We start from the raw sequence: 11,976 nt of genomic DNA, 5'->3' as shown, positions 1-11,976 counted from the left end.
TTGATGGAGTCTCGCTGTGTTGCCCAGACTGGAGTGCAATGGCATGATCTCGGCTCACTGCAACCTCCACCTCTCAGGTTCAAGCAATTCTCCTGCCTCAGCTTCCCGAGTAGCTGGGACTACAGGCGTGTGCCACCACACCCAACTAGTTTTTGTAGTTTTAGTAGAGATGGGATTTCACCACATTGACGAGGCTGCTTTTTGAACCCCTGACTTCAGGTGGTCTGCCCACCTCAGTCTCCCAAAGTGCTGGGATTACAGGCGTGAGCCACTGCGCCCAGCCTGAAGGTCACATTTCAACATGAGATTTGGAGGGGACAAACATCCACATAATTTGACAGGCACGTGCTCCGGTGTCCCAGGCAGAGGGAACAGCCCACGCAAAGACTTGGTGATGGGAGATAGCAAGGCACAGATGAGGAACTTAGACTGGTGCTAGTAATATCAGCATGGAAGCAGGAGGAGCCACAAGAAGGGAAAAAGGATTGGAGATTTACTGGAAAAAGAGGAGCACAAAAATTCTCTTTGGAGGGGAAGACAGATATTTTAGGACACGCTATCTGAGACGGCTTCGAGGGATGTGCGATGTGACAGGCACCAGCTCTGAAGCAGGTTCACCGAGGGGTTTGCAGGGGAGCTCGGAGTGTTGCATCCACTGGTCGGTGCAGTTCCCAAAGTGTCAGCAACCCTGGCTGGGAACAGCAGCTGCCCAGGTAGGAGAGAGGCAGGAGGTGAGGGTCCTCAGGGGTCCCTTGTGGGGGCTGAAGAGTGCGGGGCACCAGCATTAGCACCGTGGCCACCACGGTGGCCAGCCGCAGGGTAGCACTTACATATTAGGGTTACAAAAGTCTTAACACAGGCGGAGGAATGTCTCTAGGAGTTTCCACGAATTTTTTGTGACATTCACGGGTGCCAGAGGGCAAGATCCGTTCTTCGACATTTGCTTTCCAATTCTCACAGGGACCCAAAGTCAAACTGGGCAGCTATCCAGTGGTTCCTTGGCCTCATTCCACATGCCTTTATGTTTTTAAAGTTCGCTTACTCCAAAGAATTAAAATGCTTTGTAGACTTCATGTAGCAGCCTCGTCAGGAGGAGCCTGTTTCAAAAGAGAAGTGACATTCATGCCGTGACCTGGGGGAAATAGGCAAGGAGATAGGTATTGAACAGAACCTTTAGACACGCTGCAGTAAGTCAGGACTTTGAAATCAGATGCACCATGTCTTTTATTGCTGCTGTTTTTTGTTTGTTTGTTTTTGAGACAGAGTTTTGCTCTTGTGGCTCAGGCTGGAGTGTAAAGGCGCAATCTCAGCTCACTGCAACTTCCGCCTCCCGGGTTCAGGCGATTCTCCTGCCTCAGCCTTCCAAGTAACTGGGATTATAGGCATGTACCACCACGCCCAGCTAATTTTGTATTTTTAGTAGAGATGGGGTTTCTCCATGTTACTCAAGCTGGTCTTGAACTCCCGACCTCAGGTGATCCACCCGTCTCGGTCTCCCAAAGCGCTGGGATTACAGGCGTGAGCCACCCTGCCCAGCCTATTGCTGCTGTCTCGTTTTATGTTGTTGTTTTTAGAGACAGGGTCTCACTCTGTCACCCAGGCTGGAGTGCAGTGGTGTGATCATAGCTCACTGCAGCCTCAAATTCCTGGGCTTAAGAGATCCTCCTGCCCCAGCCTCCTGAATAGTGAGTCTTGGGGAGTACAGACGCATGCCACCACACCCAGCTTTTTTTTTTTCTTTTACTTTTTGTGGGTCTGGGGTCTTGTTATGTTGCTCAGGCTGGTCTCAAACTCCTAGACTTCCACCTCGGCCTCCAAAGTGCTGGGATTACAGGCATGAGCTGCCATGCCTGGCCTACACCTTAATTTTAAGTATTGCTTTGCCATTTTCTTGCAGTTACTTGACCTTGGACAATTTTTTTCCTGTGAGCCTCAGTTTCTTTGTGTGTGAAATGGAATAAGATTGTTCTATTACAGATTTGTCACATGGAGATTACAGAGTAAATGTCTATCAAGTGTCTAGCTCGGTTCCTGTTTCTCTCAGGTGGCTCCAGGTGCAGCCTGTGCATCATGGAAATGTCTGTAGGTCTGATACCTTTGGCGGGGAATGTCCTGTGGCCCTAGCTCGTTCCTTGATGTAGTAAAATGCCACAATGTCAGCTTTGTTTATTGGCTTCCCCCAACAGCACTGGGGAAAATTGCTACTGGGTATTTTTCCATTTACGGAGAGCTGCTCTCCATGTGCTACTCTTATATAGGATTTGGGCTCAGGCTTCCTGGTTTGCTGGTGTGCATCCTATTGTCCCTGAATAGGGCAAAGAGCACCCCATGGTCCCTTGATGAATATGCAAACTGTGGGCGACGGGAGCCTGAGCAACCTCTCCTGTGTTTCATGCTCGACCATTGTTTTTCCCATCCCTTATACACCTCCTCATTCAAAGAAGGATTCCAAGCAACTTACAGAGCTAGAACCAATTAAGAAGCAATCACGAGTAGCTGAGGCAGGAGAATCGCTTGAACCTGGGAGGTGGAGGCTGCAGTGAGCCGAGACCACACCATCTAAAAAAAAAGGAAGAAGAAGAAGAAATTATGAGGATGCAAAAATAAGAATAGTAACCCAAATGATGTAGGTCATAAGGCTTTGACTGCATTGGTAGAGGTGGCCTTCAAATTCGGCTCTGAACATCTTAGCAGCCAGGGTGGAAAGGAAAGCAGATGTAGCCAGCTTGCGATACCATCTGGCAAAACCATGTTCCCAGTACAAAAAGGAGCATAAATCATTTTAGCTGGTATTAAGTCTACATATATTTAGTACTCATGGGACACATGGACCTTTTATGGAGACAGGGACTTGTTGGATTAACAAAAGCAACAATCTTATCCTCGAACTCAGTAACATTTATAATCTGATTTTTCAAGGCAATTAGTTTGTGGAAAGCCACAAGCAATATTTTGAACAGATTTGACGGAAGCAGTGGAGTCGCAGGGCATTCTGCGAGGCGCTCTGCCTCTGGTCTGTTCTCTCTGATGAACTGCTCAGGCAGCATCGGCTCCTCTCAACCTACCCCTCATGGCACAGCTGAGCACAGGAATACAAATAGATTCCTACCCGAAAGATGAATGCCACCATATGTGTGTATTTTAAACCAGTTAGCTTTGACCACACCATTTCAACATTGATGAGGTTTTTGCTTGTAGTAGATTAAAAATAGTCAATCCAACAGGGAACTTGAACAATATGTGATTCTTGTTCACACAGTGAAACCGTAATTCTTTGTGCCCAGTTGGGAATCTCTAGGTTTCCACGTGGTTATTTCAAAACCCCAGTAACGGAGGAGGCTTTTCAGGGAAGGTGGAGCCTGAAAGCCCTGAGCAGGCATTGGGGAAAATAGCTGCACGGTTTTTCTTTTACTGTTGTGGAGGAGGGAGAGGAAGCAGAGGTCTTGGAAATCATCGAGTACCCGGGGGCAGAGAGGGTAGAGACAGGTGAAAGAACTGAAACACACTGAGAGGTCACAGAAAGTCCTCTGTTAACAACAATAGCCAAAATATCTCCCTGAAATTGGGAAACACTGCTGTCATGTATAAAATTATATTAAGCTTCCAGCTCTGAGCCCACGTTTCTTCCTTCAGCCACAAATTCCTTTCCGCCACTCACTCTGCTGCCTTCTCGTCCTGTTTGTGCAACTGACTTGTGATCTCTCAAAGCCAAGCCTCGACTTGACTTCACTCACTGACCTCTGTTCCAAGAAGAGACCCCCTCACGTTTCAAGCTTTGGCTCCCTGGAACATGGGGCTACCCGGGAAGAGCGCCCATTGCTTTTGTAGCAATGGCCTGGGGCACGTGGATTAGGTTTGCTGTTTTGTATTAATGCTGCACACTCAGCCTCACAGAGTGATCCTTGACTGACAGCTGTGCTCCTCCCCAGCTGTGGGGGAGGTTACTATTCTTATCTAAGAGCAGGGGTCCGTCATTACGTTTCCTGCAGCAACCTCACTTGATTTTCCCCAAGTATTATCATCAGTACCTTCCTCCCAATTTCTCATGTTGAAAATATTCAAATGTGCAGAAAAATGGAAAAAATCATAAAGTGAAATTCTACACTTTTGGACCAGAGTCACCAATTTTGCCCCATTTGCTTGTTCTCTCTCCAGTGCACGCTTGGGTGCACCTCTCTCTCTCTCTCTCTCTCTCTCTCTCTCTCTGTCTCTCCTTTGCTTTTTCTCTCCCCCAGCCACTCCCAGGAAATTTTTTCTGTTATTTACATACATATAGCCAATTCTTTTTGCTTAACTATTTGAAAATAAGTTGTAGTCATCACAATAGTTCACCTCTAAATAATTCAGCATGAATCTCCTTAGAATGGTTTCCTACCTAATTGTAATATCATTGTCATAATTAATAAAATGAACAATTTCAGCCAGGTGTGGTGGCTCATGCCTGTAATCCCAGCACTTGGGGAGGCCAAGGCGGGTGGATCACTTGAGGTAAGGAGTTTGAGACCAGCCTGGCCAACATGGTGAAAACCCATCTCTATTAAAAATACAAAAAATTAGCCAGGTGTGGTGGCATGTGCCTGTAGTCCCAGCTACTCAGGAGGCTGAGGCAGGAGAATTGCTTGAACCCAAGAGGCGGAGGTTGCAGTGAGCCAAGATTGCACCACCGCACTCCAGCCTGGGCAACACAGTGAGACTCTGTCTCAAAAATAAATTAATTAGTTAAATGAACAATTTCATTATATCTTCTCATGCAGTATATATTCCTTTGTCCAATTCAGGATCCTATTAAGGTTCAAGCATTGCATGTGACTGTTACTGCTCTTTAATTTCTTTATTATAGAACAGTCCACATGCTTTTATATCTTTTGTGATGCACTTTTTGAAGAGTTCAGACCAATGGTCTTGTGCCATCTTCTGCCTTCAGATTGATCTGGTTGTCTCTTCATGGTGGTGTTTACTGTGTTCCTGGTTCTTATTTTTTCCCTGTAACTCAGAGTACTTGAAGTCTAAATGTGTGATTAGATTCAGCTTAAACAATATTGGTAAGAACATTACAGAAGTGACCTTGAAAACCTGTGCTTTCATCACATCAAGAGGCACATGCTATCAGGTTGTCCTAATATTTGTGATGCAAGTTGGATATTTTGGCTAAGACTGGGACCACCAGATATCTCCATTGTATACCTGCAGTTTGCTGTTGTTTTCAACTGTCAAATTATCTGTAGGGGGGATACTTTGAGATTGTTTGAATAACCCATCACTAACAATATTGTGTCCAGCTGTTAAAGAATCCATGAATATCCTTGCCTCAATCAGTTATTACATTGAGAGCTGCAAAATTATGTTTTAGATTTGATAATCTTTTCTACATATATTAGCTGGATTTCTGTAAAAGAGGAGCTTCCTTTCTTCTTCTACCTTTATTTATTTTGCTCTCTCTCTTTCCTTCTCTCTCTCTCTCCCCTTCACTCCTTTTCTCTCTCTTTGTGGCACAAGTCATCTCAGGCTCATCTTGTGCTTTCTCTGTCCCAGATCTGAAGTCAGCCATTTTTCCAGGGATCCCTGGTTCCTTTTAGTGGGAATGACACTTAGAAGCCAAACTCTGGGCACTGGTTGTGCTCAGGCCATTTCAGCGAGCAAAGCTGGGAGATGCATTGTCAACGTAATCATGAGTTCTTTTTTTTTTTTTTTCTTTTTTGAGACGGTGTCTACCTCTGTCGCCCAGGCTGAAATGCAGTGTTATGATCTCAGCTCACTGCAACCTCTGCCTCCCGGGTTCAAGCAACTCTTCTGCCTCAGCTTCCCGTGTAGCTGGGATACAGGTGCCTGCCACCAAGCCCAGCTAATTTTTTGTATTCTTAGTAGAGACAGGGTTTCACTGTGTTGGCCAGGCTGGTCTCGAACACCTGACCTCATGATCCACCTGCCTCGGCCTTCCAAAGTGCTGGGATTACAGGCATGAGCCACCGCGTCCGGCCAGTCATGAGTTCTTAATGACATTTCCTGCACAAATATCACAGTGTAGGACTTCTCTTATCTTCCCTTATTTTGTATTTTCATTTCTTTTGTATTTCATACCTTTTCTCTTACAGAGAGAATCTTGTTTCCTAAGTAGATTATTTGCTTTATCCAAAATAAAAATAGAACTGTTTTAGAATTACAATGTGTTCAGGTTCTCCACGGAAACAGAACCAAAAGGATTTGTGTGTATGTGTTTTTATATGTACATCTATAAATATATATAATATTTATCAGCCAGGTATGGTGGCTCATGCCTATAACCCCAGCACTTTGGGAGCCTGTGCGGGTGGATCACTTAGGTCCAGTAGTTTGAGACCAGCCTGGCCAACATGAAATACAAAAATTAGCCGGGCGTATTGGCACATGGCTGCAATCCCAGCTACACAGGAGACTGAGGCACAAGAATCACTTGAACGTGGGAGGTGGAGGCTGCAGTGAGCTGAGATTGCACCACTGCACTGCAGCCTAGGCGACACAGCGAGACTCTGTCTCAAAACAAACAAACTTATATAATGTAGGCAGGCAGGAGGAGGAGTTCTCTTTTATTATGGGAGAGTCAGGCTTTTTGTTCTGCTTAGGCCTTCAGCTGATTGGATGAGCCCCGCCCACAGTAGGGAGGGCAGTCTGCTTTTACTCATTCTACCAACTCATATGTCACTCTCACCTAGAAACACCCCCACAGACACACTGAAAGTGTTTCACTAAACGTCTGGGCACCGCATGGCCTGGTAAAGTTGACCTGTAAAATGAACTAACATTACGGCTGTCAACAAAACTAGTAAGTCAAGTTTCAGATTTATTTACCATTCTTTTTGGCCTTAGCATGTATCCTATTACAGATGGCAATCAGAAATAAGAGTAAGTTGAGGGCTGAGCACAGAGACTTGTGCCTGTAATCCCAGCACTTTGGGAGGCCCAGGTGGGAGGACCACTTGAGGCCAGGAGCTCAAGACCAGCCTGGGCACCATAGCAAGATCTCATCTCTGCAAGGAAAAAAAAAAGGAAGAAGAAAGAAAAGTAACTTGAATTAGCCAGAATCAAAAGATTTTTAAAATTAAAAGTTACTTGAAATACTTTTTTTCTCTCTGTGGTTATTTTTTAATTTGATATATACATATATATATATATTTATGCTTTCTTCTGTTTGCATTCAATTTTAGAATTTGAAAAATCCATTTGGATTTAATTTTGTTTTTTGAATATGTAAAACATTTATATGTTTCAAAAATCAAAATGATATAAAAAGTTGTACTCTGAGAAGGCTCATTTCCATCCCCCTCCCATCCTACTCCTTTCCACTCATCTGTTTCAAGCTTATCATTTTTGCATTTCTTTTAGCAAAAATAAGAAAATACTCTCTGTACTATTTACTGAAGGCTTTTCTAATTGATTCCTCTCCATTTTCGATCACCAAAGTGTTACGCATTCACTGTAGACATTTCACAAAATGCAGAAAAGTGCCTAAACACCACAGAAACATTTTGGACACCTATTGCTTGATAAATCGTGTTAATTAACCGAGCTAAGTCAGATATTCATCTGATTGAATTTAGATTTGGTTCAGTGGGATTTTCTTTAGTGTCTTTAAAAACCTCATACATCTTGTTCTTTTGATTTACATGATTTAATTATTATTTCTATTTTCACAAACACATTTCCTCTCTAGAGTCAGTATTTCCTTACAAGGATGACACCCCGGAGAATAAGATGCGGGAAGTCATGAGGTACTTTCTTTGTCTACTGAACAGAAGAGAGGCTTCAGTTAGAGGAGTAACACCAGGAAGGACCTCAACCTTGGCTCCACCCGATTCCCGGGAGGAAGTGCTCATCTTCACAGGCCAGGATGTCCTCTGACAACCGACTCCCTAGAGGAGGGAAAAACGCTTTGAAAACACACTGAATTTGAGTAGCAGCTCAGTGCTGCCTTCAGCCTCACCAGTGGTGTACAGTTTCAATCGGTCGTATTTCTCAGGCTAAACACAACACGGCACAATTGGGATTGTGTGAAGGATGGATGTATTTAGAGGAAAAGAACAGAAAATGGCAACGGCGCCAAGACTGGCTTTTAAAAACAAAACATTTCATGTGTGTGCGGCGCTTCACTTGCTGGAAGTGGCTTTACATGTATTATTTCCACTGGTGTAACTCTGAAAAGTAGGGGAGAAATGATCATACCTTTTTTAAAGATGAGGAAACTGAAGGTGGTTAACCCAGAGACGCTCTGTCAATCAGCCGTGGAGCTGGGAGGCTCAGGGAGAGATTTCTTGGGTCGGAGTCACTGATTTTTCCTTCAAGTAGGAACAAAGCTTTCAAAGAATGCAAACACTTTTGAAGCCAGAGTCTTACATAAAGCCAAATATCTTGTATTGCAGATACTCAGTGTATTAGTTATCTACTGCTGTGTAACAACCCCCAAAACATGGTGGGTTAAAGCAGCAGACAGGCATTTCAAGACTGTCTTTCAGGAATCAGGATGCAGTTGCAGTTAGTCTGGGTGCCTGAGACTCTTCATAAGCCTAAAGAAAACCCAAGATTTCTTACAAGAGAGACTGAAATCAAGGTGTTGGCCAGGGCTGCAGTCCTCTCGAGGCTTCGTAGAGGACACTGCTTCCAAGATCATTCATGTGGCTGTTGGCAGGCCTCAGAGCCAAACTCGCTACTGGCCAGAGACCCCAGTTCTTCGCAGGTCTTTCCATAGGATTATTCGCAGCATGGCAACTTGCTTCACCTAGAGTAAGGAGGGAGGAGCGAGAGAGATGGGGGGCGGGGGGAGGATGGTGGTGGGGGAGAGAGAGAGAGACCAGATAATAGGAAAAAAATCAGAATCTTTTTGTAACCTAATCTCAAAAATGACAGTCCATTGATTTCACTATATTCTTTTTGTTAGAAGCAAGTCACTAGGTAGGGCCAGCTCACATTCGAGGGCAGGGGATTACACAAGGGCATGTATGCTGAAAGGTAGGGCTCCCTAGGAGCCATTGTAGAGGTTGCCCACCATATTCAGCAATTTAGTTAAAGATCTGTGTGTGCCTCTGTGTGTGTGTGTGTGAGAGTGAGACAGAGTCTTGCTCTGTTGCCCAGGCTGGTGTGTAATGGCGCCATCTCTCGGCTCACTGCAACCTCCACCTCCCGAGTTCAAGCGATTCTCCTGCCTCAGCCTCCTGAATAGCTGGGATTACAGGCACCCATCACCATGGCTGACTAATTTTGTGTATTAGTAGAGATGGGGTTTCACTCTGTTGGCCAGGCTGGTCTCAAACTCCTGACCTCAGGTGATCTTCCTGCCTCAGTTTCCCACAGTGCTGGGATTACAGGCATGAGCCAATGAGCCAGACCTTAAAGATTTTATTTTATATTAGCCCTTATGGTGATGTTTTTTTAAAATTTCAACAATTCAGTGAGATCTTTTTCAAAGAGAATCTAAAATATTATTGTCCTTAGAAGATATAGATTAGTTTCCTCTATCCAAAAGACAATAGAGATTTATAATAGGATATTCAATGTGATTGAAATTAATTTTGCTCCCCCCCCCAAAAAAAAACCAAATGCCAGAAAACACCCAATGGGTAGGAGAAACTTAATGACTGCTGTGTGAGACAAGGGTGATATCCATGAGGCATTCACAGGTCTTCAGAGAAGATGGCAGCAGATCGCAGTGCTTCTTCCTGGAGAATAAGTCCTATTAAAAGTTGGGATGGCCCTGACAAAGACGCAGTGACAGATACGGGCAATTGAGGCTCTCTGGATAAAATTGTCGCAAGGGCAGAAACAAATGTGATAGTGGTCAGGCCCTTTGACTAAGTCCAGTGATGAAAGGAGAACCATGGTTCTGGCAGCAGATGCTGGAGCCTCTCCTTCTCAGTCATCCTGGGCAAGGCCTTTTGCCCAGTGGCAAAGGATTTAGAAGTGAACCTAAAGAGCTCTAACACTGGGATCCGAGGGCAATGCTGGCATGGGACAGCCTTGTTCAACTGTAGCACTGGTGAAGGGGAAGCTTGTCCTCCTCCCACAGTGGTGAGCCACTATAACCTGAGCACTCTGGACACCACTGATAGTGGGGGTCTCAGAAGCAGGAAACTCAGCACCATCCATGTTTCTTTGGACCCAACAGTGACAACCTATTCCAGTGCCAACAGCTGCAATGGCAATGTGAGTATGATCTGGCATTTGTTATGTCCAAGCAAACAGGGCTGGCCCTTGGATGTGAGTGAGGGAGTTCCCTGTTAGAACCTTGGGTTTACAGGGAATAAGTTGGTCTGAGGGTGGGAAATAGATTCCCTACTAACCTGAGGATCTGTTTATCCCATTGTTGTATTTTAGAGGCTATTGCAAGAGGCTGGGAAATTTACATATATCTACATCCAAACTCTAAAGCAGAACACCCCAGTTATCTTAGATGTCTTAGATACTCAATGCAAATATTTATTTATCAAATCAAAATTACCACAGGCTTGTAGCTGGCTGAGGTGGTTTGGATCTGTGTCCCTATCAAATCCTATATTGAACTGTAATCCTCAATGCTGAAGATAGGGGCTGGTGGGAGGTGACTGGATCATGGGGCTTAATGAGTGGCTTAGCATCATCCCCTTGGTACTGTCCTTGCCATTGTCAGTGAATTCTCATGAGATCTGGTTGTTGAAGAGTGTGCAGCACCTTTCCCTTCTCTCTCTCTCTTGCTGTTCCAGCCATGTGACTTGTGTGCTTCCCTTCGGTCTTCTACCACGATTGTAAGTTTCCTTGGGCCTCCCCAGAAGCTAAGCAGATATGGGCATCATGTTTCCTGTACAGTCTGCAGAGCCATGAGCCAATTAAACCTCTTTTCTTTATCAATTACCCAGCCTCAGGTATTTCTCAGGTATATCAATGCAAGAATGGACAAATACACTGATAAACCTTGCTTCCAGTCCTGGTGCTGTTAACAACTGGGTAAGAGACTTCTCTGAACTTCAGTGTTCTCACTAATTTTCAGAACAAGGTTGAATTTTTGAGGCATAAATTCCTTTCAGACCTGCTAAAATGGAACCTTTTAGAACATGTACTACATCTTACTCATCTTTCCATCTCCAGTCACCAGCCCAGTGCCCAGCACAAGTTGGCACCAAGTTTAATATGTTAAATAGCTTTTGTGTACTTTTATTTTATTTTTGTGTTTTGAGACTGAGTCTCGCTCTGTTGCCCAGCCTGGAGTGCAGTGGCGTAATCTCAGTTGACTGTAACCTCTGCCTCCCGGGTTCAAGTGATTCCCATGCCTCAGCCTCCCTGGTAGCTGGGACTACAGGCACCTGACAGCACGCCCGGTTAATTTTTGTATTTTTAGTAAAGACGGGGTTTCACCATGTTGGCCAGGCTGATCTCGAATTCCTGACCTCAAGTGATCTACCGCGTTGGCCTCCCAAAGTGTTGGGATTACAGGCGTGAGCCACCGTGCCCTGCCAACTTTTGATTACTTTAAAAAGAAATGAACCAAAATGTTGCCCTCTGTTGGGATAACTAAATGCTAACTCCATGATTAGCACAGCTATTTCAAAGCCACACATGGGAGCAAAAACCTTGCATAGTTTTTATATTGAGATGTTTTCAGTTGCAAGTAGAAAAAAATCCAGCTCAAGATGGCTTATGACTAAAAAGGATCTTCTGGCTCAGTAATAGCTAAAAGGTTCACAGGTAGTAGGCTTCAAGTGCAGTTTGATCTGGCTCTATTTCTGTGGCTGCCTTACCTCTACCCACCTCTGTGACTGGCTTCACAGTTTAGAACAAGAGTTCTAAACCATCTTCTAATTGGTCCATCCCTGAACCAATCACTGTGGTCAGATTATTTTAGACCAATCATGATCTATCCCAGTAGCTGGGGTGTGAGATTAATCCAGTTAAAACCTCGTGGCTCCAACACAGTGGAAGAGGGAAAGAGAGGATGTTGAGAGTGGATGTTGAGAATATTGTTAATCAATATCCACA

General features: G+C 44.6%; 1 long non-coding RNA gene across 1 annotated transcript in view; it reads right to left on the bottom strand.

The window, feature by feature from the left end:
- LOC105521959 overlaps window positions 1–11,766 on the bottom strand; it is a 20,546-nt gene extending 8,780 nt beyond the window's left edge. The window contains exons 1-2 of the long non-coding RNA XR_001003368.1: window positions 11,739–11,766; window positions 6,826–7,004 (exon numbers count right to left, since the gene is read on the bottom strand). This is a non-coding gene — a long non-coding RNA (uncharacterized LOC105521959). The remainder of the gene's footprint in view (window positions 1–6,825; window positions 7,005–11,738) is intronic.
- Window positions 11,767–11,976: the final 210 nt, after the last annotated feature.

Source organism: Colobus angolensis, unplaced genomic scaffold, assembly GCF_000951035.1.
Source record: "Colobus angolensis palliatus isolate OR3802 unplaced genomic scaffold, Cang.pa_1.0 Scaffold414, whole genome shotgun sequence".
In the NCBI taxonomy this organism is placed as follows: Eukaryota; Metazoa; Chordata; class Mammalia; order Primates; family Cercopithecidae; genus Colobus; species Colobus angolensis.
The sequence above is the reverse complement of the archived record's forward strand: the minus strand, read 5'-3'. Positions and strand labels throughout refer to the sequence as shown.